The sequence below is a fragment of the Dermacentor andersoni genome, chromosome 1 (assembly GCF_023375885.2).
Source record: "Dermacentor andersoni chromosome 1, qqDerAnde1_hic_scaffold, whole genome shotgun sequence".
Lineage (NCBI taxonomy): Eukaryota > Metazoa > Arthropoda > Arachnida > Ixodida > Ixodidae > Dermacentor > Dermacentor andersoni.
This window is the reverse complement of record NC_092814.1, coordinates 326,225,641-326,253,483: the sequence shown is the minus strand read 5'-3', so window position 1 is coordinate 326,253,483 and position 27,843 is coordinate 326,225,641. Positions and strand designations below refer to the sequence as shown.

Sequence of the window (27,843 nt, the reverse complement as noted above, 5' to 3'; positions counted from 1 at the left end):
GCGTAGAACCCCGCCAATTAATAAATCAACACGTCTTCTTAGAACCGTATAATTTAGTATAGTGCCATCTAACACATGATCTCATTCACGTGCAACAAGTGGCACTTGCATAGTTGCTGCCTCCGTAAGCAGCCTGTCAGCAATGTGGGATAACAAAGCGCGAATAATTCTGCAGGACTGGTGACAATGACTGCTGATCGATTATCGATTGTCGTCCCGTGATGATTGTGCGGAGGGAATGCATGAGCAGCTTTATTCCTGAACTAGCACCTGGCTAGCCTATAAGCATGTCGAGCTTGGAGTATAAGATATAAGAGGCGTATTTCTCTCTCCCTATCTGTAGCATTTTCTCGCCAGCATGTTCATTCATTCGTTCGTTCATTCATTCATTCGTTCATTCATTGGCGATTCGTCCTCGCTGTTGTGCACGCTCCTATTCACCTGGCTAATAAGCAAATAATAATCTAGGTTTGTGCATAGCGTGCGTCCAGTCTCCTAGCGGTTGTTCGACCGTTGTGACATCTCACTTTTCTCACGAACCCTTGGGAACGGCGGTATTTAAACAAAAAGAACAAATATTCAATGCTACCTAAATAAAGAGAGAGCCGAGAACAGGGGGTCTCCTTGCAATAGGCAGCCATAGTTTTGTACGTCGTGTGCGCTGCGGCTGGCGCCCTCGAATGAACAAGACGAGACGAACACGTAGCGTGCGCTTGTGTGTGTGTGTGTGTGTGTGTGTGTGTGTGTGTGTGTGTGTGTGTGTGTGTGTGTGTGTGTGTTTGTGTGCGCGTGTGTGTGTGTGTGTGTTTGTGTGCGCGTGTGTGTAATATCGACGCGCCGTTCTCGAACCGTTTCTCTTCCTCTCATGCCGAGCTATATAGTCGCGCTGGCCTTTCTGCGAGTGCCCGCATTGTGTGAAGTACAAAGACAAGAGAGCGGCCATTAGGCGCGGCCGCGGTGATTGCTTCGGGACACGGAACCCGTGCATGCGACGCCGCACCAGGGAGGGAGGGAAACTCGACGGACGACATGGTGTCGTGAGTAGCACGCGTTCTTTCACTGCATGCGGTATTTGCGTGATGTGCCCTAGTGTTGTGTGTAAATGCATGCGTGTGCTGTACGGCATACGCCTGGGCTGCTGGTCGCGTGCTCGAGCCTTGTAAAGGGAACGCCGAATAAAGACATAGACGTCAGGCTGCGTTGTTATATCTCTGCATATGAACGGGTAAACAAACGCGTACAGCATTGCTGCTGCTGCACTGCGGGGAGAGCGTAAGCCTGGGAAAAAGAAAAAAAGGAATGTGCCAAACGCCACCGCTGTCGTCGCCGGAGCGTGTCAGCACGCTGCAGGTGCGTCGAAGCTTCGTTTATGGGAGCCCGTCAGTTGTGACATAATAATCCGTTTGTTGTAGAACGTCTGTCGTAGATAATGGAACAGGGCGTCTGTCGTATATATTACACTAGATCGAATGTGTTACCGTAGCGTTACCGCTCTAATTTTACCTCCCCGGGCGGGGTGACTCTAGCGACGCGTGGCACAGGTTAGCTATGACGCGTGAGGCTGGCTCTCCTGACAGGGGAGGTCAAGGTGACCGTAAGCGGTAATGCTGTGCCAAGGTGCTCTAACCTTGCTGCAAATGGAGGCCGGCGACTGAGACTCTCATGCAGAGGTGCTGTGCACGCTTTGGAGACGAGAACGCTGACATTGACTACTCTTTTTCTTCCACAGACCGTGTGCGTATACATGCGAAAGGGCGGTATAGACTCATGTTTTCTCTCTCTATCTTTCACTCCCCACGCGTAGGGTAGCAAACTGACGTCAGTGTGGTTAACCTCCCTGCCTTTTCTTCTTCCCTCCTCTCTCTCTGTCTCTCTCATCCAGTGTTCACTTATGCGTCGTATATATGATCAGCCCTGCTGTACAGCAACTAAGCCCACCCTATAGAAGGCGTCGCTGTTCGTACGGTTACCTTGCGCACGGCCGCTCCGTAGCGCGCGCGTCGCCCCTCTAGCCCGGCCGTGCTGCCTTACAAAACCGGCCGTCCTGTTTGTGCGATTGGGGGACGCTGAGCGGACGCCGCCCGATGCCGCTTTCTCGTCTCCGCCGTCCCCGCGTTTCGCTGGAATTCTGTACGTCGCCGAGCTGCCGGACGGTTTCTAGGCCTGTCGCGGCAGACGTCATTGCGAGCGGCGCTGTCGACGGTTGCCCGCTAATTAAATCACCTTCTCGTTAACGTCGCCTTGTTCTGGCAGGCCATATATCCGCCAGAGGCGTGGCGCGGGCGGCGGCGGCTGCCCCTGACGTTGTGCGGGGGAGTCACCCCTCGGTTGTCCCCCTATATACCATCCATTTGCTCCAAAGCCGGAACTTCTTTCTTTTCCCTGTAAGCGAGTGCGTGTGAGTAACGGGTTGTGTCGTCTATATGGTTGCCCCTCCCAAAGCCAAAGAAACTTACATTTCAAACGGAATTGGTCAGACCAACCTCTTCTGTTTCTGGCAGAACCAGGTGCTCTACATTTGTTTTATTTTGGCATTAGATAATGGATTCGGTTTGTCGAAAAATAAGACGTAAAAAAAGAAAACGCCTGCGCCCGCCGTATTCAGAGAAAAAAAAAAAAGTACTTGCGGGTTCGTAAAAGCAGGTGCCAGCGTGATCACGGGCATATCCTGAGCGAAGGCGGGCCTGCCAATGGGAGACAGCACTTACGAGTGAGCACCTTTGTGAATTCGGCCCCTGATAAATATTACCGTCGTGTGTGTGCCTGTGCGATTGCTATAAACCCACTGGCGTGTTTACAACGTCTGAATATTACAATGTGAAGACGTATTCACCAGTACCTAACATTTGAAGTTTTGCGCTTCAGCCTGGTTCAAGGTTCAAGCATGTTTTTAATTTGTTCATTGTGCTCGATAAGGTTCGCGAACGTATAATCTTGTGCAACGGTGATGTTTATGCACCGCAAAGGTCGCAACTTTTATATACCTTGCATCACATTGGCACATGCATACATACATACATACATACATACATACATACATACATACATACATACATACATACATACATACATACATACATACATACATACATACATACATACATACATACATACATTTATGATTCTGTACCTCTTGTGTCACAGTAGTATATACCGAATGGCTAAATATAGCAAATAAATTAAATCAAAGAAGCCGCTGAATAAATACGCTATTCCATTAAGAGGTCGGTGTGCATGAGAGATGCCCTTGAACCGACATTATGTGTTCAGGTTTTATATAGGAATAATGCTTTTTTTTAATTATTATTAGATTACGATTCGCACTGCCTTGGCATTAGCATACAGGGTTTATATAACCTCGGTTGCTGGTACATGCGTTCGGAGCGCCTCTAAGCTTCGTATTTATATCCAGAAGTATATTCGGCGAGAAACCGACGAGACCCACGCAATACTGCGGGCGAGAGACAAAGAAAGCTTCGCTTTGACAAGTCTTTCTTGCAGGCAGACTTGCATGCGCTATAGTTTGGCCGTTGTGATGCTGAAGAGAGAGGCTCGGTTTCAGCGTGACTTATACACGCGCGTTTTCTTTCGCTGCGTGGCATGCTTCATAGTTTTACGCGATGTACGCCACCTCCGCGATCTCCTTTATTATAGAAGAGCATTACGCACGAGTCTGTCGCTGCCGGGGCGGGTACTTTCTTTCTTTCCTTCTTTCTTTCTTTCTTTCTTTCTTTCTTTTTTGATGAAGCCAGTTGCGCTCATGCGGCGATGCCTGGTTGGCAAGCTGTCGCGTCGCATGCGTAAATTACCCGTCGTCCGTCCTTTATACCTGTGCGTTTACTACGTGTACACATATACTTGACCTACTTGCAGCGTTAGATTACATTCATTTTGTCACGTGTTCTGCAGAGCGCGCGTTTTTGCGAAGTGTTTACGAGCGGTTCGTAACCCCTGCTTAAAGGTGGCTTCTGCGGCGGCGAAAAGTCTGGGGACGCGCTTCGATCGTTTTTGCTCTCCAACGTCGAACTGGGCCAAATGTCGCAGGAGCGGCATTACTGATGGTAGCGAAGGAGAAATAAGGGTTAAAAAAAAGTGGTGATTAAAAGGATTTTTTTCCCCTGTGGAAGGGCGGCAACACTAATGCTAGAAATAATGAACAAAAACAGCTTGGGGGGCGGGAAGTGGGGGGGTTGGGGCTCCAGGGTCGGGCTTTACCTGTCACACCCATATTTCAGCGCGCTTCCGTGCAAAATTCCTACACACACGGTCCCCAGCGCTCGGGGCGCATAAATAAACGACGTCGTAACGGCTGCAGGAACACGAGACGCGGGCGCATATAAAAGGCGGCGCACCGTGTAACGATCGGTGTGCATGTTTCTGCGCTTGGTTCGAGCCTCCCCTCCATCTATTTTAATCGCCTGGCGCATCTGCTAAGAGTGGCAAACATTAAATGAGTGCGTTGTCGCGAGGAAAAAAAAAAAAGAAACAGGCTCATGCAAGGAACGAAGCGTGAATCTCTGGGGCAAGGAGATGTTGGATCGGCGCGACCGAAATTCAGTTTCTCAGCCGAAACTGAGAATTCGGGGCGTGACAATGGATGCGGTGGCGTTGGATGTTCGTTCCGAGGCACACTCGACCGTGTCGACTCGTGCTTGAGGAACGCGTGCAGTTGTGAGCAGTGTTTGAGTCTTTCGTATGGGTGTGAGCACAGTGGCAGTTGAAGGGTCTGATGACGCGGACACAACGAAGGTGTTGCGAGGCGCAGGCTTGCGGCACCTCAGAAGGATGCCCGTTTATCCCTTTGGTGCGCACCACTGGTCGCGGTCCAGGTGAAAAGCCAGCCGGGTGTATTTGGGTCTGGCATGGCGCCCGTCCTGCGGCTTCGTTCTTTCTTGGCCCGGGACCGCGAGCTCGATTCGTCAAAATATAGGGGAAGATACAGCGAGTTGCAGTTATCAATGCGAAAGCATTATATGCCCCATTGCGCGAAAAGCCGGCGTTCTAGTCGGCGGCGTGACTGAATGACAGTGCCAAAAGTGGCCGGCGGCAAACAGTAAAACCACATAAAAAAATAGTCGAATTGACGTCATATTTCTCAGGGAGGATCTTGTAAACAAAGTAAATTAGTGTATTTGAGAAGAACATTAGGTAAATGTCCGTCTGGGTGCGACACAAGCACGCTTCGCCGACGCCAGGGCGGCTGCACGGTTTCTGTTTGAGTGAATGTGTGCCTAGTGCGTGCGTTTATTGCGCACGTGACGGTGCAGTCAGTGGGTAGGAGGTGGCGCCACGTCCTGAGTGTATAAAGTAAGTGTGTGAAAATAAAGAAAAAGCACGAATGACTGATTGAATGCCGCTAAGCGGTTCTTTGAGTTATAAACTCCTCGCGGACAAGCGAGCGCCTTGAGACGCTTGGCGAATTTTCATTTGGCCTTACCGAAGCGCAGTTAAAGATGCAGGCGACAGCGTGCGCAAACAAGGAACGCGCAGAAAAATGAGACATTTCGCGAAAGCGACTACGATCATTTCGCATTCCGACACGTAAGCGGTTTTAAGCGTGTCTGCCGAGTTTTCTTGTTCCCCCCCCCCCCCTCTTTCGGCGTGAACGATTGAAATATGCCTGCCAGCGTTTTCAGTTGGCGATCGAGACTAAATGGCTGGAGCGAACTCGGTACGCCCTTTTTCAGACACCATTAAGGCATATAGCTTGTGTTATGAAAACGCCCATGGGACATGTATTTGGTGCGAGTTGCACATGGTGGAAATTTCGCAAAGCAAAAGCCCATGTCATGGTTTGCGCCCTATATATATATATATATATATATATATATATATATATATATATATATATATATATATATATATATATATATATATATATATATATATATACATTTTTTTTTTCGGTGTAAGCGCGTTTGGCGGAGTACGCGTTTAGTTGTCAAAGAGAGTTATGGGAAGACTGGAAACGATACAGTGGTCGCCCTGGATAAAGAAACGCAACCGGCAGAAACGTGTACGGAACGCCGTTAGAAGGCGCCGTCCTCGGACAAATGTCTGCTGTAGTTTCGCGGTACCTGCGGCACCTTCGAATATTCAACGACACAACCATTGCCGACCATGATAGCATCGTTTCCTAATTCATTGCAGAGTTACAAGAAGCAAGTGGTGTCACCTCGTATCGTGTACGGGGCTATGTGATCTATATAACGATATGCGCCGAGATCAGTCTTTGTCAGTTGTTGCGGCGGCACACACCGATTGAACGTTATCGCCCCTAAAAGAACAACGATTCGAGCGACTTACCTGCTTTGAGTTAACCGCAGCGCCTAGCTCGAAAGCGGGCGTACACATTATCGGTACCGTTCTCGTGCGTGGCTAGACTGGTTAATCGAGGCTAAATGTCGCATAAATGCGTGCTGTGGTTGTATTGGTAAATTCATATTTAATTTTGACGTCATATCTTCAAGGAGGCTTGTTCATCGAAATGACTGCATCTACTAACGCTTACGTAAACTGGCGTGCATGAAAGTTTGGGGGAAGTAAAACTTTAAAATGAGTTGCGGTTTCGCAGTAGTCGTAGTCGAGAGAAGTTACTGCTATATTTGGCTATTTCGGTAATTGCTTCGCTTGTTTAGTTTTTCACTGTCACTGGACCTTTATGTCCCGTAATATATGGTTGTTGTTGTCCATAAGCCGTCGGTCAGCCTGGCAGTTGGTTTTGAGCATAAAATTCCCGTCCCAGCGATGTTACTGCGGGCCGAATACAGTGAACACCTGAGGACACCCAACGCCGCATAATCGTTTTTCGGCTGCGCTTCCACCAAAGCCAAAGAAGAACGAGACGGAACGTCGCCGATATTTAACTGCATACAGTCTGTCACAAAAGTGTCAAGGTCGTCACACTGTCGTCGTCGCAGTCTGCCAGCCTCTCACTTCGTTAGCGGCAAGATGAAATCTCGACCCCGCTGCGGGCGAGTGCTGGCGAGCGTGCATGGCATCGCCCACGCACACAAGCTGGCACGCTCCGGCGATGAGAAACCGCGGTGGCCTTTAGAATTTTGCGTCACACTGAAAACCCGTTTTAGTCGTCTCCGCGCACCGAAACTCTAGCTGCGACCTCCTGAAAAAAAAAAAAAAAAATTCAACCTTAACTGTCCCAACGAATCCAGAGCACGCTCCGGCGGCCTCCCTGGCCTTCTGTTGCAATGACGGCCGAGGGTTCGATTCCCGAGTGCCGCGGTCGTATTATAATGAGGGTTGAATGCAAACAACGCTTGTCCCGAGAAATGTGGGTTTAATGTAATGGAGCGCGGGCGATCGAAATTATTCCGGCATTCTCCACTACAGCGTCTCCCGTAGTGGCTGTGATGCTTTGGGATTTTACTTCGGCAACATAATCGGAACTCATTCGCAAAGTATACTTTTTTTTAGCTTAGGACTCGCTTGGAGTCATACTTACTAAATTTGTACTCAGCCATGCTCACTCAGACTCGCGGCTTGATCAGTGTCTTAGCGAGTAAAAGCCTATCTCTTAGGATGTAATAAGTAAATAAATAAATAAATAAATCAATAAATAAATAAATGTTGCAAAGAGTCCGGTTCTCTTTCTCTATTTTGTTTGATAGAAGTCTTCCAGAAATATTATCCAGTCCAACAAATCCGCGAAAAGATCGGTATAGTGTGCAAGGTAATAACTGGCTTCTCCATTCGTGGCACTGCTTTCACGGAAGAGCTGAGATTCGTATCACTTTTGGGTGGATCGCCTTTTTGGGCCGGTCACGCCTTCACGTCTCTTCGGGGACCGCATGCGCGGCGTCGCATCGAACCCCGAACACCGCCGGCGCAGACGAGATAAAATCCGCCTGTATACAGAACCAGCACAGACCGTTGTTTGCGCTGCCGCGCCAGTGCGCGACCCGGGCGCTTGCCCCGCGATCCGGCTTGCACTATATCGGCGTAAGAGCGTATACGCTTGCGCACCCTGCACGCCTATCTCTCGCCGCCCTCGCCAGTTCCATGGAAGCTTCGCGATTCCCTTGCGGCCGCCTGTGCGATCTGGCTTCTGCCAGCTGATTGCCCAAGTGCTGGAAGCTTTCCCAGGGACCACTGGTATAGAGACCAATGAGACGGCAATGTTGAGGCTGGTGATAACTGCGTTTTGATTCGCGCGCCCCGCGTGCGCAAGACGCCCGCTCGCGGGGCACGCTGTCACGACTGACCTTCAGAAAGGCCCCAAGGTGAACGTGAAAGCCGGGTAAGATGCTTGCGGATACGGTCATGTTTGTTTGTTGGTTTTGCTACTATTATCTTCTAGCTAGCGAACGCTTGGCGCCAAGAGAATACCTTGAGGCCATGATCCCTCCCCCCCCCCCCCCCCCCCCGCCCCTCAGAGCTATTTTTCAATCACCGAAACTAGCTAACAGTATCAAAATTTTAAAATATACCATTTATACCGGCGTACTGCAGCCTCCTGTGGACATGCAGTATACTGTAACTTTTTTGTCTGGCCGCGTCGTAATGCTAAGCTCTAGATGACAGTGAACTCGAATTATGGATTTATTAACGTTTGTGAGGATCAGCCGAAGCAATTGCGAATTCATTTGCGTCGTTTCGAGGCAGCTGAGCCATGAAGTTATCAGAGGGTTAATATTAGAGGCTGCCTTCCACTGACGACGAGACAGACTTTCATTTTAATTGTGTTCCCCGATGAGAAGGTAATGACGACATGTATCATCATCATCATCATAAGCCTGGTTACGCCCACTGCAGGGCAAAGGCCTCTCCCACACTTCTCCAACTACCCCGGTCATGTACTAATTGTGGCCATGTTGTCCTTGCAAACTTCTTAATCTCATACGCCCACCTAACTTTCTACCGCCCCCTGCTACGCTTCCCTTCCCTTGGAATCCAGTCCATAACCCTTAATGACCATCGGTTATCTTCCGTCCTCATTACATGTCCTGCCCATACCCATTTCTTTTTCTTGATTTCAACTAAGATGTCATTAACTCGCGTTTGTTCCCTCACCCAATCTGCTCTTTTCTTATCCCTTAACGTTACACCCACCATTCTTCTTTCCATAGCTCGTTGCGTCGTCCTCAATTTAAGTAGAGCCCTTTTCGTAAGCCTCCAGGTTTCTGCCCCGTAGGTGATTACTGGTAAGACACAGCTGTTATATACTTTTCTCTTGAGGGATAGTGGCAACCTGTTGTTCATGATTTGAGAATGCCTCCCAAACGCACCCCAGCCCATTCTTATTCTTCTGATTATTTCAGTCTCATGATCCGGATCGGCGGTTACTACCTGCCCTAAGTAGATGTATTCCCTTACCACTTCCAGTCCCTCGTTACCTATCGTAAACTACTGTTCTCTTCCGCGACTGTTAAACATTGCTTTAGTTTTCTGCAGATTAATTTTTAGACCCACCCTTCAGCTTCGCCTCTCCAGGTCAGTGAGCATGCATTGGTAATTAGTCCCCTGAGTTACTAAGCAAGGCAATATCATCAGCGAATCTCAAGTTACTAAGGTATTCTCCATTAACTCTTATCCCCAAGTCTTCCCACTCCAGGTCTCTGAATACCTCCTGTAAGCACGCTGTGAATAGCATTGGAGAGATCGTATCTCCCTGCCTGACGCCTTTCTTTATTGGGATTTTGTTGCTTTCTTTATGGAGGACTACGGTGGCTGTAGAGCCGGTATACAGAAGCAGAAACATATCTTTCAGTATTTTTACATACGGCTCGTCTACACCCTGATTCCGTAGTGCCTCCATGACTGCTGAGGTTTCGACCGAAACAAACGCTTTTTCGTAATCAATGAAAGCTGTATATAAGGGTTGGTTATATTCAGCACATTTCTCTATCACCTGATTGATAGTGTGAATATGATCTATTGTTGAGTAGCCTTTACGGAATCCTGCCTGGTCCTTTGGTTGACAGAAGTCTAAGGTGTTCCTGATTCTATTTGCGATTACCTTAGTAAATACTTTGTAGGCAACGGACAGTAAGCTGATCGGTCTATAATTTTTCAAGTCTTTGGCGTCCCCTTTCTTATAGATTAGGATTATGTTAGCGTTCTTCCAAGATTCCGGTACGCTCGAGGTCATGAGGCATTGTGTATACAGGGTGGCCAGTTTTTCTAGAACAATGTGCCCACCATCCTTCAACAAATCTGCTGTTACCTGATCCTCCCCCGCTGCCTGCCCCCTTTGCATAGCTCCCAAGGCGTTCTTTACTTCTTCCGGCGTTACTTGTGGGATTTCAAATTCCTCTAGACTATTCTCACTCACATTATCGTCGTGGGTGCTACTGGTACTGTATAAATCTCTGTAGAACTCCTCAGCCACTTGAACTATCTCATCCATATTAGTAATGATATTTCCGGCTTTGTCTCGTAACGCACACATCTGATTCTTGCCAATTCCTAGTTTATTCTTCACTGCTTTTAGGCTTCCTCCGTTCCTGAGAGCATGTTCAATTCTATCCATATTATAGTTCCTTGTGTCAGCTGTCTTACGCTTGTTGATTAACTTAGAAAGTTCTGCCTGTTCTATTCTAGCTGTAGGGTTAGATGCTTTCATACATTGGCGTTTCTTGATCAGATCTTTCGTCTCCTGCGATAGCTTACTGGTATCCTGTCTAACGGAGTTACCACCGACTTCTATTGCACACTCCTTAATGATGCCCATAAGATTGTCGTTCATTGCTTCAACACTAAGGTCCTCTTCCTGAGTTAATGCCGAATGCCTGTTCTGTAGCTTGATCCGGAATTCCTCTAGTTTGCCTCTTACCGCTAACTCATTGATTGGCTTCTCATGTACCAGTTTCTTCCGTTCCCTCCTCAAGTTTAGGCTAATTCGAGTTCTTACCATCCTATGGTCACTTCAGCACACATTGCCGAGCGCGTCCACATCTTGTATGATGCCAGGGTTAGCGCAGAGTATGAAGTCATTTCATTTCTAGTCTCGCCATTCGGGCTCCTCCACCTCCACTTTCGGCTACGACATGTATGACATGCGTCAGATTGTAGGCGATCCGTAATGCGACCATATTTCCACTTGTTAATAGAGTTACTTAGAATATATGGAAACCCAAGTGGCCCTGGGGAATCCTAGGGACGGATATTTCAAAGCTGTTACTAGCAGCACTATTTCTAGCCAATAGTCAAGGCTCGAGCAATATTGTCCGCCCCGATTCCGAGCTTGCTGCGCGCCCCCTAATGTAATTATGTCATTCATTAGGTGAATTGCATTAAGTACAGCAATGCCTAATGTAATTTCTTCATGCGAACCATGTCCCCATTTCCAGTTAGTTCAACTGGTGGGGTAGTCGCGCAGTCTGCTAAAGCAGGAGGAGGAGGAGGAGGAAATAGAGGACAGGGATGTTAAGCAGAATTGCGTCTGGTTGGCTACCCTACTCTGCAGGAGTAGAAAGAGGGAATAGAAACATAAGATAGAGAGACTGGGAGGGGAGGAAAGCCGTGTTGAGCTCGCGCACGTACGCGGAGGGCCTGAGCGAGTCAAAGGCGTTCACATGTAGGCCAGTCGCCCTCAAGAAAGACAAAAGCGCCTTCATAGCTTTGTGGACCTACGAGCGATGGGGCGACGAACGGCCGTTGTCTGTGCAGGTGCTACTTGAAGAAAGTAGCACCTGCACAGACAACGGCCGATCGTCCAGTCGTCGCAATGCGATAGATAATGTTTGTCTTTCCGACTGAAACCGACGACACTGGCACAATAAATGTTCGATGTTCTCTTCCACGCCGCAGACGTCGCATGCAGCACTGTCGGTCATTCCAATCAAAGTAGCGTACGCCTTCGTGAAAGCCACTCCCAACGACAACCGGTATACAAGCGATGCCTCACGTCGGTGAAGCCCGGGTGGAGGTCGGAGTTGGAGCGAAGGGTTCAGTTGGTACAACCTGGTGCGCCTTATATTTGGGTGGTTCCACTCTGTTAAAAAGAGTTTTCGTGCCAGGTGACGAAGCTGCCTTGCGGCGTCTGTCCTGGAAAGAGGAAGGGGAATGCTGTGCTGTTCTTGATGCGACTCTCGGGCAGCTTTGTCTGCTTGATCATTTCCACTGATCCCGCAATGGCCAGGCAAGCCAACTGGAAAATAATTTTGTGGCTTTTCTTTTTGACGATTTCGTATGTAGCTGTTTGTGAGCTCCACTTCTCCAGAATTGACTGTATGCTGTGTAAAGCCGGTCTCGAGTCGGAAAACAGGGCCCATGTACCAGGACTCTCTGTGTCAATAAATCGAAGCGCACTGCGCAGAGCCGTGAGTACTGCAGCCGTGGACGTCGTGAAATGTGACGTCTTGAATCGCAGTGTTACTCTTGCCGGTATAAATACAGCACAACCAGAACTGGTCGATGTGGTCGATCCGTCAGTATAGATGTGTACGTGGATACTCTATTTCTCGTACAACAAGAGTAAGCTCAATTGTTTTAGTACAAGCGTTGGCAGGTCTGACATTTTCTGAAGTCCTGGAATTCTGAGGTGTACTTCAGGACGGTACAAACACCATGAAGGAGACACCAACCTGGCCGCAGGTGTGTACCTCGATGTAAGCGAGGCACAATATGCACTGACGAAAGCAGAGTTCAAACAAACATATGCAAAGTAGAAAGAAAATTGATGAACGTACGGTATGCTGTGTGATCGTTCCAAAGAGCGATTGTTCTGATCGAGCAGCGCTCCTGCAGAGTATAGCCGAGCCATCGCCGATAGAGAGAGAGAGAGAGAGAGAGAGAGGTGGGAAGGGGGCCAGGAAGGTTAACTAGACTTTGTACAGTTTGCTACCCTACACGTGGGGAGGAATGAGAGAGTTCATGTCAATGAGCACTGTTTTTACCAGCTTCTGTAGCCAACACATTTAATACGAATATCTCTTGCGAAAAGCCGCAGGTGCGCCTGCGCCGCATGCTGGCTGTATTGTTCGTCCAGATAGGCTCGCATCATTTGCACCCATTCCGAGCATAAATGTTCCTCGCTTCACTCGCTCAGCGCATCGACGACGACGCGCGCATCGACGACGATGAAAGAGCGTATTTTTCAGATGCGCGCGCGTAAAGGAGCGGCCGTTACATGCGCTGTGAGAAATGAATCGTGTTCGCTGCCGCTTCTTTGTTTTGGTTATAAGCGAGAGCGGAATTACGATGCAATGCGGCCCGAGTGCGATGCGACCATTTAACGAATGTTACGTATTGCAGTTCGCTCGCTTGCTGTATTTTATTTTTTACTCCCGTAGTCGTAGAAAAAGAGAGAAAAAAAAGGAGTGAGGAGGGTAGGAAGAGGTGCTGCTGGGATATAGCGTGCATCGAACGCCGATGATAAATAAAGTCAGGTGAGCACACACACCTTGACCGAGCCCGCAAGCTCCCTTTCCCAGCTTTTCCGCGTCGGATCGGAGTCAGCACAACAGGGGCTATAGCGAATTGCACTTTTCCTTTCTTACTTTTTTTTTTCTGCTTACGTACAACGTTGGCATTCCATAGTGTTCTCACGTGCAGCTGCTTAATTTCAAAACAAACGCTGTCACCGGTGTTTGCGACGAGAGGCCGAGTTCGCGAGGCCTTTCTTTCGTAAGTTCTTTTTGCCATTGCGGCGGCCGCCTTCGCAAATATTATGTCCAGCGTCAGGATTCACTAGCATTTTCTCCCACCAACACTTGCAGCGTAAGAGAGTTTTGTGAATGCGGGGCCAAGGTGACCTTACTCGGTAACTTTCACGGTAACTGCCAAGCTGTCACGCTAATCGACAGACCTTCATTAATAATGCAGTCGTATCTAGTCGCATCTTCGGCTAACTATTCTCCACTGCGCTACAGCAACTTGGAGAAGTGCGAACGCAGCCAATAGCCAGGGTTCGTATTCGCAAGAAAAGTTCTTACGTCAAAATTGTTCGTAACAGCAAATGCCAACAAATTCGTAGCATCCGACATGTTATTATCGAATGTAACCGGCCAATAACAAATAGAACTTACGAACAACAACAACAACAACAAAAATAAAGCTTCCTGAATTTGGCCGCAGGTAAGCAACAATAAAGTTTGCATCGAGAGACTATTCGCATATGGAACAGCTGTTCGTCATACCGATCGTCGCTTCTCTCGTGTCGCGTCGTTCCGTCCCGTTCCGTTGAGCACCCGGGGGGGGGGGGGGGGGGGGGGTATTGGTGCAAATTAGTGTTTTCAGAGTCGGTTCTCGCACCGCATTGCACGCTAGTCGCCGTTTACGTTCAAACGCACCAGAAAATACATGGTTATTACCTATACAAGGTCTAATTATGTGTGGCTCAAAGTGTACATCTGCTCTGCAGCTAGAAAGAAACTCACCAACGGGGGCCGAACAAGTGCTAGAATTGCTGGACCCCTAAATTCGCTTGGTGGATTTTTCTTCCTTTTTTTTCTTTTTTTTTCTTTTTTTTTACGCCCAGCGGAAGTATATCTGTACACTGGATGCCATCGTAACGTGAACCTATACGATCTTGCCGTCATGGGAATTGCATTGAATTCTTGGGTTTTACGGGCTAACACCATTATTTTGATTATGAGGCGCACCGTAGTGGGGGACTTCGGATTAATTTTGACAACCAGGGGATCTTAACGTGTCCCCAATGCACGGGACACGGGCGTTTTTTGCATTTCGCCCCCATCTAAATGCGACCCCTGCTGCATCATGGCAATGGTAAGCATATTTAGTAAATAAATGAATTACATAATCGATGAATGAATTAAAGGAGGCGGCACTTCAGCGGGTTTCTTACTTGATCCCGTTAGTTTAGGGAAGTGGCGCTGCAACTGAAATCATCATCGGGACTTCGGCAGACTGCTAGCGCCTAATAGGATCTAATGAGTCGCGATCCCGCCTTAGTCGCCGTTGAGAGCAGTGAGAGTTAACGAGAAGTGCTGGCACAAATAACTGTTTGCAAATGCAGCGTTTAGGAGACTGGGCAATCTACCGATCCCTACGGTGGACTTCGCAGGTCTCGGCACCCAATGCCGACCAACTGATGCACAAAAAGGAAGGGAAAAAAATCACCGAAGATTACGATATTTCCTAATGCGATATTTGAGCGCAGCTCCATACGTGTTTTCATTTCACGATATATTGGCTGGCGCGGACCTGTCTCTAGCGCCACGTTGCAAACGGAGCGAAGTGCGGCGCGACTGCCTCGCTAATCGGGAGATCGCAAGAAGCAGCGCGTGGGTGGCATGTGGGCACGTTTCACAGCAGCCGCCGCAGACAGACCTCCGCTCATGCAGCGCTTTGTTTCCATATATGGGTCCGTGGACGCGCTCGCTGCATGCGTCACGGGCCATTCGAACAGCTCGTATTCGATATTAGATGCCTACTCCATACATCACAGGAGAAAGGATACCACGTGACGTTTCAGTGGCTGCCAAGTCACTGCGGCGTCACTGGAAACGGAGACGCCGATAATGCCGCTCGGGCAGCTCTTGAAGACGCACAAGAAGAGGCCATACCGCTTTCACGATCCGACGCAGCTAGCAGACTTCGAGTGCTTGCACAGGAGATCACGCTCTCTCTATGGTGCATACCAAACAGCCAGACCAACCAGAGCAACCGTCAATACCACCTGCCCTCTTTGATGCATCTCTATATGCCAACTGGACTCCGCCGAAGAGAGGCGACTCTGCTTTATCGCTTATGGCTAGGGGTGGCTTTCACGAAATCGTACTCATTTCGCATTGGAATGGCCGACAACGCTCTCTGCAATGCCTGTCTTTGCGAGGAGACGCTGGAACACATTCTGTGCGACTGTCCTGAATATAATGTTCAGCGACAGTCCCTGGCATCCGTTCTAGCGCACCTTGACACTAGACCATTGTCCCTCGACACGATTTTGACATGCCGCCGATAGAAGACATCGCAAGTGAAGGCGACGAAGGGACTACTTCGGTTGTTGAAAGAGACGGGATTGGACAAGCGGCTGTGACAGTGATATCACGTACCATGCCAGATTGATGGACTCTAACGGACGATGTGTGTGTGCTGTGCTATGTGCTCTCTCTCTCTCTTCCCCTTCTCGATCTTTCATCGCCCCCATCCCTCTCCCATGTGTAGGGTAGCAAACCGGTTAAGCTAAACTGGTTATGCTCCCTGCCTTTCCTTCTCCCCTTTTTCCTTCCTTCCTTCCTCCTCGCTGCATGCCTTATCGACGGCGTCATCGGTGACCGGACTACGCGCGCTACTCTGGCGCCATCTCGTAGCGCTCGTTGCCACAGAGCCCGTCTTGCGCGGTACTGCGCTTTTCTTCTGACGCTTTCGCCATAGCCTCCTCCTCTAAGGGGCTTTATCCTCCTCCGCTTTCTACCTCGCGCTCTCTTCGCTATAGCCGTCTTTCATCCCCCGCTGCGCTCCGCCTTCGCTCTTTCATCCTTCGCTGTGCTCGGTCGCTCGGTTACGCCTAGGGACGACGCCGACGCGAAGCGCAGGAACGGGCGCCTAAGAGCTGCGCTCTAAACGCGCCTCACGCTCATCGCACTTGTTTGCGTAAGTGACCTGAAATGCACTGATTATTCGCATAGGCACCACTGAAACGCGCTTATATGCGAGGCTTTCTTCTCCGCTGACTGCATCGGCTGCTCGCGGCCCCAGCAGCGATAAGCATGCTGGAGAAGCGGCCAACGACGCACTCCTACACACGCTCACAGGCAAGGGGGAAAAATAATAAAGAAGAAAGAGATTAAAAACAGAAATTGGAGAGGCTGCTTTCATTCGGTAACTGCGACGCATGAGCCTCGTAGATGCCTGTGTCCGTACAGCGCTCGACATAGCGCTGGCTCGTATTAGGCGTCACCAGGGGATCCTGCTCTTCACGGTTTGTCGCGTTCACTGCGTGGGCGCGTGCCTTGGGCATGAGTGTTCCGCTGTCTCGCACCGGACGACCGCCACCTCAGCAGCAACGGAGAAGCCGCTCGCTGATCGCGGCGTGCGCATCTTTTGTGCGGGTCGTCCTTTGGGTGTCGCAGCGATCGGGCGCCCTCGAAACAAAGCAGGTGCCGAGTGCGCCTCGTTGCGCCGTACTGCTGATGACGGGTCCCTACAAAAGCGTCCGCCTTCATTGTGAACGCGGAATGTTGGCCCATCATTGTGGTAAACGTTTAGCGCCTTGTTTAACCGCTCGTCCCATACGTGCATGCTGTGAGCAGGAACTCTGTATAGTATAGTACGGTTGTAACGTTGCGTCAGCGCATTGCCAGCTAGGTCGCTGGCCTGTTCGAGCAACGCCGGTACCGTGGCAGAGAATACATTTTATGACAAATTTCACCCGGGTGACGAACCGACCACAGGCGATTCCAAATCCGCTTGCCTTCTGTGGGCAGCATCTTCTCAGGCACCGTGGAAAAAGTACCAGTGTTTGACACCAGGGGCGCGATCGGAGATATTTTGTTCGATACGCGTTCTGTTCAGTTGCTGCAACGTCACAAAGTTGCAGTATGCAAAATTTGTGACAGTGGGGCGGAGAGAGCAGCCAATCAGGAAGCGGTGACCTCCCCGGAAGTTTACTTCCGTCGTTTGTCGTCTGCTTGCAAACAGTATACTACGAAACCAAATGTTTCTCGTCTTCCAAATGAATTAAATCTTTATATAAATAAATGTATTTTTTCTTCTCAAGCCCAAACACGTTTTCAAATAGTAGTACGTGTGACTACTGCAATTTATATCTATTAGGTTCTTTGCGTCGTCCCTAGGTGGTGTCGCGCACAGCGAGAAGGTAACCGAGAAGGAAAAAGAAAAAAAAAAAACGACGGGAAGAGTGGCGCACTTTTCAAGAGGCAGCGACATCCCAGTGGCCCGCTGGCACCGATGATGTTGTCGATTTCTCTGTACAACCAACGAATTATTTCTTTCGAGAAACAAAAACGACGCCGCAGTTCACTTTCTGCCATTTCTTCAAACGCGTTTCGCACCGCCACCCGCTCGCCTCCTTCCTCTAGAAACGCCAGCGCAACAACCTAAGTTTCCAACGGAAGCGCCATTTTCTAGAAATAAACTATGGATTGGATTCAAACCTGCCATTTTGAAGCAGCCGAAAAGGCCGCGTGTTGGATCCAATCCAATCCACCAGACGCGCCATGCGAAGCCGTATGATCGCTCCAAACTTCTCAACTCCCGTCGCGTTCGGACGAAATGCTCGGTGGGCGGATGATTGACAGGAGCGTATCGTCATTTTGACGTCACCAAAAACGGGGCGGCGCCCCGCGGCTGGCGACGTCGGCGCGGAGTAGGCCAATCGCGCGCGCCGGTAACCGAACGAACGCGCCGAACAACCATCTCCGATCGCACCCCAGGTCCTGCAGCGTGAAATGACTGTATGAGGAATGTTGCGAACCGCTTTCGCCTTCCGTTCGATTCCTTTCCTTGCTGTCGAATGTGCTGTCTAGTGTGACAGGGAACACATAATTAGCATTGCAAGCTTGAAGGGAGACCTTGCCGCGGGGCTTATTTCCGAACTGCGATGCCGTATTCGCAAATCCTTTCGTTCTTAAGTTTTCGTCTCCATTGGCTGGCCACCTTTGTTAAAGATATATGCAGCATCGGGATTAGCTTGAATTTGACCTTACGAACAATTCTAGTGTAAGACCTTTTTGTGAGTAGGGGCTGTGATTGCCGCATGTCAGGTTTATTTCTCGTGTATGGGATATGGAACATACTGAGTTAACTCGTACTGCATTACGTCTGAAAGTTTACCGACTCGCAGTTTGTCCCATCTTTCTCGTGCTGCTTCCTGTTGCTCGTTCCGCGCGAATTGCCCGAAGCTTACGTCCTGGAGGTCGTGTCTGGAAGACGCTGTTGGTTAGGCATATTATTTCTTGACCGACGAGGCTGGCGCTCTCGCAGCTGCAAGCAGGGGGGCGGCTCGCACCCAGTTCTATGCCTTCGCTGCCGACCTGCTTCCTTTGGCTAAGACCACACACTCACGCGACTGCACTGAATGCATTGCGTAGCAATCATCTTCCGCTGGTGGTCGCCGTCTCGTGTGGCCCGGTGATGGCGGCGCCCGCGGCGAAAGGCTGTGCTGCGAAAGGGCGGGAGAGAGTTGCCGGCGCGTTTACATACATTAACGGGGTGCACGCCTCTTGCAGCCGGTCGAGGGCGACAGCGAGCGAACAGCTGCGCGGAATGGCGCTGGCCCGACCTATTATGCGACGACCCAGAACACACCGGCGCCATGCGTCCGTGCCCGAGCGCGGAAAAATTAAGCGACGCTTACAATAGGTCGTGGTGGCGTGGTAAGGTCGCATCCTCGGAGGACTATTTCGGCCGGTTAAGAAGTGTATAAAATTTCAGCATGGATGTAGTTAGTACGCCAGCTGAAGCCGCCTGCATTCCTATAGCGCTCTTACTGCGAGAAAAAGAAACGAAAAAGAATTAGTTCATGCTTACATGAGGACGGAAGGGAGACGTATTCCGGTGTAATGCGGTTATAACGTGTGGTATTGTGTGGAAATGCTCATGGGCGACGTTGTTAAGGGTTGTGAATGCAGCAACGCCTGGTCGAACGCGGCTCGCTCTGTCTCGTCTACTCTCTCCCTTTCCTGCACGTTCCCTCCCTATTCATTTCTCGCCCTGCACAACGTGCGGAAGGCGGCGTTATTCCCCACAAGCAAGCCTGTTTATATAACGAGGAACGAGAGACCGCCGCGCGTCCGGTCGCTTCCGTTGCGCTCGTGTGAACAGATGTAATCCAAGCGAGCGGCAGCGCGCGGCGCGGATGGCGCGACAGTTCTGCTCTGCATCATGCGCCGCACGTGAGGCTGGCTCGCTTTCTTCATCCGCCGCCGCGTTTTCTTCCGAAACTGACGGGTTTGTGCGCTTCATTTCCGCGTACGGGACTGCACCGGCACGATTTAGCACGATTCCCATGAGTGCGCTCGTTGTCGGGCGACGCCGCGCCGCGCGCCGTCTGGAGAAGAGCACAGAGTGCAGCCGCGGCTCCTCCTTCGCCGTCGTCTTCACCGGCAAAATATCGTCACGCGCTGCTTCCTGCTAGGCGACTGGTTTCCGTAGTATACACAAGGAAGCGAGGAGGCCGCATGAGCTAACGACAATAGAGCCGCCCACGGGGCGCGCCCGCTTTTTCGCATGGGTACTGCTCAGCCCGGTCTGCCCGCGCGAGGTCGCACTGTATACTGTTATGGACACGCGGGTGCATGCCCATGGCAAGGCTCTCCAAGGCCATGCGTGGGACACGCACTAGTTTGTTCTCCTTTTAGCGCGGTTTCGTTTTGTCATCTTGCCGTCAGGTTAGGTGATTTCAAAGTGAGTTACCGTTTCTGCGTTGCGTTTTCTTACTTCTTTCGAGCGGCGCACACTGGTTGCGCTTCGAGTGCGGGAATCTCATGCAAAATAGATGTCTGGGTCATACCACGTCATCCGCGAGCAGTGCACAGAGACGCCTGTTTCCGATATCCCTGCATGACCCTATGGAACGTAACGTTATGGGACCGTGCTCTCGGCCGGCCGTGGCGTGTTGTTATATGCATGACAAAAGGGGGTCTGCGCGCGGCGCCGATGCTCGTGCGGATGCGCGCTTCTGACGCCGCGCGAGCGTGACCGCACCATGCCGCCCCCCCCCCCCTTTTCTTCTCGCGGCGTCTCTTTTTTCTCCCTCGCTGCCGCGTGACTGTATACATATTTGCTTTCGATGTCGTCGATTGGAAGGCACGCCATAGCAATCTGAAGCAGCGTGTCATGCGACTCGCATGCAGCGATGCGTCGCGATCGAGCCGATCGCGTCCTGTGTAAGGGCTTCATCTTTGTTATTCCCACTTATTGTTCCCCAATTCTTTCGTGATATTACAAACCGAGAAGTGTCGTAGTGGCTAGCCCACGGACTGCGGGAGGCCATAGCTCAACGTTCTCCTTCACTGTCTTGCACGAAAGCTTTCAACTTAATTTCGATCAGCTAATACACGAAAAATCAACAGCAGAACCCTGTTATACCGGTGGGCTTTCTTGGTGCGTTCAAGCGTACGCGGACAAATCTGTATTGATGAATGACTCATTCAGAAAACGGCTGCAGGTAAGAAAATGGGATGGGAAAGGGGGGAGGGGGTGGAGGTGTAAGATGCGCTTTCGCTGGTGTAATGACTTGAGAGGTGAACACGCGGTGGCTTCAGTCTTTCCGTAAATCAAGGCGCCCGGGTAATACGCGTGTGTGAATTTCTTCTGCTGCCACGAATGAAGTCAGCGAACGTGCTTTCGTAGAAACCCGCGAAGGACCAGACAGAAAGAGCGGCCAATGGACAAACATGGCGATTTAATAGAACAACAAAGATATGATGATTATAGCGGTTGAGGAAGGAAGAAGTGCCGAGGAACATATATCGATGTCCATTTTCTCAGTGTTATTCTTTTTTCTCACCATGAATAGCAACAAATTTTAATTGTACCTCTTCGCTTGTATATCCCTACAATTCATATTAACAACGATTATTATCTCTTTAATATCTTTTCTTTAATTTACAGAATGCTCTTCTAACTTCCAGCTTTTTTTTTTTTTTCCTTCTCGTTCGTCTTTTTTACCCCTGATTCACGGCCAATCCTTCGGGTCGAACTATAAAGCCAAACACCAAACCAGGTCCAACGGTTTGAAGCTATAGCAATCCGTTTATCACGACATCATGGCCGAAACGGCGAAGCCACCCGCCGACGACCTGTCTTTGTAGACGGTGTTGCTGTCGCAGGCCGACTCGAGCTTGAACCTCTTCGAGAACCGCTTGGCCAGCTTTGAGCACTGGCCGCTAACGGGCAACAACTGCGTTTGCACGCCGGCGCGCATGGGCGAGGCCGATTTCTACCGCTGCCCTACGGAGAACGAGCCAGACCTTGCTCGTTGCTACGTGTGCCTCAAGGAGATGGCCGAGTGAGAGGCGAGCGACGACCCAATCAAGGAGCACTCACGGTCCACCGACTGTGAATTTCTCCGTCTGGGGAAGAAGACGAAGGCCTTGACTGCCTTGGAGTTCCTGATACTTGAGAAGGCCCGTGTCAAGAACAAAGCCGGAAAGTACGTGGAGATCCTCAACGACGACATGGAAGTGAAGCTGCGCGAAGCAAGGTGCGAATAGAGCACGATGTACAAGAAGAAGCGTTGACCGAAGCCAAGCTTCTCACTCAGGCATGTTTTTTAAAGCGTGCCTTTGTAATAAATGTATATTTACAAATGAACAAACAGATTTGTTGCATGCAGGTAGTCCAATACGGAACGGTGATAGGGGCCTTGTATCCTGCGTTTTATATATGTCGGGAGGACGTCGTGGCCGAAGGCGTGTCCATCGCACGGAGGTGGTGAAGACGGACTTGATGCAGTCCGGGTCAATTCCATGACAGATGCGTTACGTCTACGTTTTCAATAGTGTTTTGCAGAACGGACAGGTCGAGCCATATATGGGCCGCGGTATTGTTGAGCGAGAAGACGCGGTCACAGCCACCGTAAGTGCCACCTCGACGCAAGTGCAACCCTGCAACTCCGCAACTCCACCTTTTTCTCGGCGAGTAAGCTTGCCAGAGAGGTTTTAACCACACGAGGGTTATAATTGCTCATGTGTTGCGTCGGAGGTTTTCTTTCTTTCGAAGCAAGTGTTCCGATGTGTCTTCGAGAAAGAGCTTAAGCGGGCAAGGTGCGCGGTACGAGGGCGACTATAGTCGAATCCGCGAGGGTATTGCCAGGTATAGAGCCGCCGCAATCCACTGGACGCTTATCTGGATAAAAGTTGCGGCGGCAAGGCTTGTGAATGGCATCTGCGAGCGACGAAGAACGAGGTATACTTTGCGAATACCGCGGATCGCTTGCGTTGGGAGTCCGTGCGTATATGATGATTTGGTTATGAATGGGTTTCAGCAGCAATGAAGTCAGGCCGTCGCGTACGGCGGCGATTCTGACAAGGCACGCTGGTGGCGCGGGATCGGCCGTATGTGAGCAGGTCTGGTGTACCTCATGTGTAACTGTGGGCATACAAATGCGCTGTGCAGCACACAACCATTAAGACTGGCATCGACACATGTAAGAATTGTTCCTGCGTCTTGGGCTTCATCCGCTTGTTTGAGGCGGGCTATACTAGTGCCTGGAGAGGAACCGTATGATGGAGAGGACCAAGAGGCTTGTTGTCAGTAAGCTCTACTCTATTCCACGGGGCCAATGTATAGATGTGTGATGAGTAGGATTTGGGACTTCATATCCCGTGTGGCGCAGGAACTCAAGTCCTTACCTGTGAACGTTACCTTGGTGCTGCAATGCAGCTGCATGCAAGTGCAGTAAATACTCTCAACAACAACAACAACAACAACAACAAGATCATATTGTAGAAATCCGTGGAGGACGAAACAGGAAGAGCGACCGATGGACAAACATAGCGATTTAATGGAACAACAAAGTCATTACATTGATAGCGGGTGAGCAAGGATGAGGTTTTAACGCGTGCTTCAGCTAGCCGTAATCTCGTTTCGCAACTTTGCAAGCACGCCATGTATGAAACAAGAAGCGAAACTCGACGACCTGACAACGCTATACTTTAGGTGTTTCACAATGTGGATATATAAGAGCGGAAAAAGAAAGTCTTCGACCCGAACGCAAGTAATATTTGTAACTTCATTATTTTCTTCACTCTCTCGCTCTTCTTCTTCTTTATCTTATCTTTTTCTTTTTTGCCGAGCGAGAGGTGTGTTCAAAGAAAATTTTCTCCTCCTTCCTTGCTTTCCCAACTTCCCTGCTTCATTTTTTTCCCCTCTCACTCCCTCTTTTAATGGCCAAGTTCTTAAGCCTGCAGATCAGCTTGCACGAGCACCGCTCACTTGTGCGAGTTTCATGTTTTCCGCGTTTGCAGCGCTTTAAATCGACGAACAGAAGGGTATTCCCTTTCTCTCTCCTCCTTCTCTATAAGTCGGCGCCAGCGTATGGTCGGGAATTCGCATCGTGTAGCAAAAACAGCGCCTGATGGCGCATGAGGAGCCACCGCGAATGTCCTCGCCGCCCGTTCTGTTCGCGTGCTTGTTCATCGAGGCGCCCTTCTTCGTTTCGTTCCGCCCGACTGGTGGATGCGTCGTGTCGGCTAAGAAAAAAAAAAAAAAAAAAAACGACGGAAAAGGGAGACAGCGCTAGTCGCAGCGGCCGTAGAAAGGCAGATTCTCGCGTGTGTGTATATGCAGGAGGCAAGTATATACACGAACGGGGAACAGCTGTTTTCCTCTGCGTTCGTATACACACCAGCTCTGAAGCGAACTGCCTATGTTGATGTGCGTACATCATGGCTTGCGTAACTGCATAGCTGGATTTTTTTTTTTTTTCTGTTAGTCTGCAGACGCATTCGTCAGAGTGCCGCGCCAGCGCGGCCGCTTGGATACGTGTATCGCCGATGGGGGGGGGGGGGGGGGGGGACGGTGTTCTACCCCGTCTGTGCATGTGGCGTCTGTGTGCAGTCGCGCCGCCGTATCTTGAGAGCGACCTGCGCTGTGGGCAGAGTGTAGGTGTGTCCGTGGCTCGTAGCTTTGTGCGTGCTGCGTGTTCTCGGCGCTCACTTTGCGTTGAGGCGATATATCAACACAAAGATCACTTCGCTCGCTGCTCCTCCCGCGTTTTCTCGCGTTTTCTCGCGCCAGCGTTTTGACAGCGTTTCCGCGGTCATCGAGTCAGATGGGTTCGTGTTTGCTTGTGCGCGGTGACACCATGATTGTTAATTTAGTTAGTGTGCTTATCTTTACAGCTTTCTACGCCCGATAAAGCTACTATCCTTACTTCGTGTAGCTGTTCACTTATATCGCAATCGATGCTTCACCTTTCCGGCGCAACTGCGGCTTTTTTACCTAGAGATTGAGTTACCGTCCACCCCCCTCAAACATGCCTAAATTTCCATCCAAATCTAAATATTCGTAGTCTCTGACGCGCTCCCTGTCCCCTTCTTTTTTCTTCTTTCGCATGCATTCAAATACTGCTCCCGCGCACTATCATCAACCCAGCGCACCAGCCGATACCGGAGAAAAAGAAAGGGTGTGGGGGAAGAAAGAAAAGAGGGGGCAAGGCCGTCCTGCGCGCACGTCTCCGCTTGTGGTGCGTCGGCGCGACACTTTAGCTAGTTCGAGGACGAAAAACTCGTATATACGAGTTTCCGTCTTCGCGGTTCGCTGGCCTCGAAGGAACCACGGCGTTGCAGCTGCGCGGTATATAGCGACGTTTCCGCGGGCGCGTCGTGTCCGCTCTGCAATTCCTGCTTTTCTTTCTTTTTTTTCTATATTTTTTTTTTCCGCGGCGACCTTCACGAAGGCTGCAGCGCAGCGGAAGCGGGTGGCTGTATTATCGAATGCGTTCGGAAACGGCAGCCCTGGAAAAAAAAAAAAAAAATCGGTTGAGCGGCGCCGCGCCATCCACGACATCTCATCGAATCGATAGCCTTCACACGGGGTTAGGCGCTGGCGTGATAACTCCGGTTAGAGCGAGCTGGAATCGGGGGAAGCTGAGGAGACGGCCGGGCGAATGCGAGACCTGCAAAAAGAAAGAACGACCGAACAAAAGGAAGGTAATATTACGGTCGTAGGGAAAACGCACAGTCAGCAGTGAGTATTTATATGGTGACGTAAAAACGGATGTGGACTGTGCCGGGATTTCGTGCTGTAATAAAGGCGGTTAATTTCCGTCCGAGCAGAGCTTGCTGACTTTCCGGCACGCGGTCCACGATATCTTGCAAGCGCTTGCTATTCCTTCGACATATTGGGCGCGCGACTGCGTGTTGGGCCGCTAATTGGTAGTTTCGGGTTTGTTTTCTGGCCTCGTAGCAACGTTGAAAAACCTTGTATACGTGTTCGAATGCGACAGGAACATCTACAGCTGTTCTACGCTGCGGCTGTCGAATTAACGCAGTCGCGCTTTTGCCAAATGTGGCTCTCGGGCGATGTGGCAATCTGCGGATTCACAGTGTAGCTTGCGCCAGTTAGGAATTTCCCGCATTATAGTGCCCAACTATAATTATAACCCGCAACGCTATATAATTAAAGTCATCATTACCCGTCCCGCCTAGACAATTGTTCGCAACTGTTTTAGTTCGGTTCTATGGCAGAACACGAAATAAGTTTACTAAGTATAGAGAAATAGAGAAAAATAACTGTTCTTGCCTAAACTTGATATTACTTATTACCTAGCATTCGCTCTCCAGATATCATCGCGTGCGCGGCAATACTCCCATGCACGGTTAGACATTCGTGTTCGCCATGCGTAGGAACACCCGCCGTGGTTGCTCACTGGCTATGTTGTTGGGCTGAAGAGCGCGAGGTCGCGGGATCGAATCCCGGCCACGGCGGCCGCATTTCGATGGGGGCGAAAGCACCCGTATACTTAGATTTAGGTGCATGTTAAAGAACCCCAGGTAGTCGAAATTTCCGGAGCCCTCCACTACGGCGTGCCTCATAATCAGAAAGTGGTTTTGGCACGTAAAACCCCATAATTTAATAATTTAATGCGTAGAAACGTCCCCCCATTGTTTTTTTTTTCTTTTATACGCACAAGCGTTACTGGCCAGCTCTTCAAATTGGCGCTGTTTGTCCGAGGCCGCGAAGCATTCTATACGGCACCAAAGTTGTTCTATCACTAACGTTGCTCACACTTTGTCTTACGTGTTTTACAAAGTTATTCCTCGAAATTTTGAGAATGACAGCCCACAAACAAATGACATGAAACAAAACACCGACAGCGCATGCCTTATATGTTAAACCTTCTCAGACTGGAATATTAAAAGCGCGAAACAATAACGAACTATCGGCCCACGGAAGAAGCCGAGTTTCTACGAGAAAGCTCGCCTTCGTGCATAGCGTTCGCCGCCAGCGTTTCCCGGTAAACATTACAGTTACATAAGCTGCAGTTGCCGGGAAGGGTGACAACCAGTTATGGACCTTTGTATGCTATCGCGTTTCACTGTTAAACGCGAAGCTTACGTGTAGTATTCTTGCCTCTATATATAACTTCCAGGTAACGGTATAGACGCAGTCATTTTACGCGTAAGCGTAACTGACCACCTCATGAAATCAGCGGTGTCTGAAGCGGCGAAGCAAGCGACGGATGAAGGCGCCTGGAGATGAAGAGAATCGCGCGCCGTGGAAAGTACGAAGGAGCGCACTGAGCCAGCGGCAAAGTAACGCCACCTATAGGAATGTGTAAGTAACGTTGAACGAAGTGGGGGAGGGAGAAACGAGGCGAAGCGTCGCGGAGGAAGGCAGGCGGAGGCGCGTTGGGTTGGCCTAAAGTCCCTAGATATTTTTTGCTTTACAGCAGGAAATCTAGGGACTTTAGGTTGACCTCCTTTTCAGTTGCCACAGGTTTTCTTTGCGATGCATACGTACCGAGTTCTCGGGATATCATCCTCGCGCGCCGTAGGCTGTGTGTGCGAGTGAAAGCGCGCGACGGTGAGCCGACGATGGCGGCTCAACCTCGTGTGCGCAAGGGGAGGCAGCGCGCCGTATTCCGTCGCGCGCACGTTACCGAGTAGCGGAGGGAGGGGCGGCGTTGTACTTCGGCCGCGCACGGTCGGGCGGGCTTTTATCTTGAAAGCGATCTGCTTTGGAGGCACAGTCTAGGTGCATGGACCGATGGCTCGTAGCTTTGCGTTCGCTGCGTTCTCACCGCTCAGTTTGCTTTGAAGCGATAACACAGCACGAAGGTCACTACGCTCGCTGCTGCTGCCGCGATTCCTCACGCCAGGCTTTTGACAGCGAGTGTCCGCGGTCATCGCGTGTGAAGTGTTCATATTTGCCTTTGCGCGCTGACACCATGCTAGGTAATCTAGATAGCCAGCGAATGTTTAGAACGGGACGGTCTACTCCGAC

At 50.2% G+C, this 27,843-nt stretch overlaps 1 protein-coding gene across 2 annotated transcripts in view; it reads left to right on the top strand.

Moving 5' to 3' along the window:
• The window catches only part of LOC126516415 (phosphatidylcholine:ceramide cholinephosphotransferase 2-like), a 241,920-nt gene that overhangs the window by 39,869 nt on the left and 174,208 nt on the right, over positions 1–27,843 (top strand). The window contains exon 1 of one of the 2 annotated variants that reach the window (XM_072285562.1): positions 8,159–8,257. The exons of the other annotated variant lie outside the window; for it this stretch is intronic. The gene's annotated coding sequence lies outside the window, so the exon portion shown is untranslated. Of the gene's footprint in view, positions 1–8,158; positions 8,258–27,843 lie in introns of those variants that run through there. 2 annotated transcript variants of the gene reach the window in all.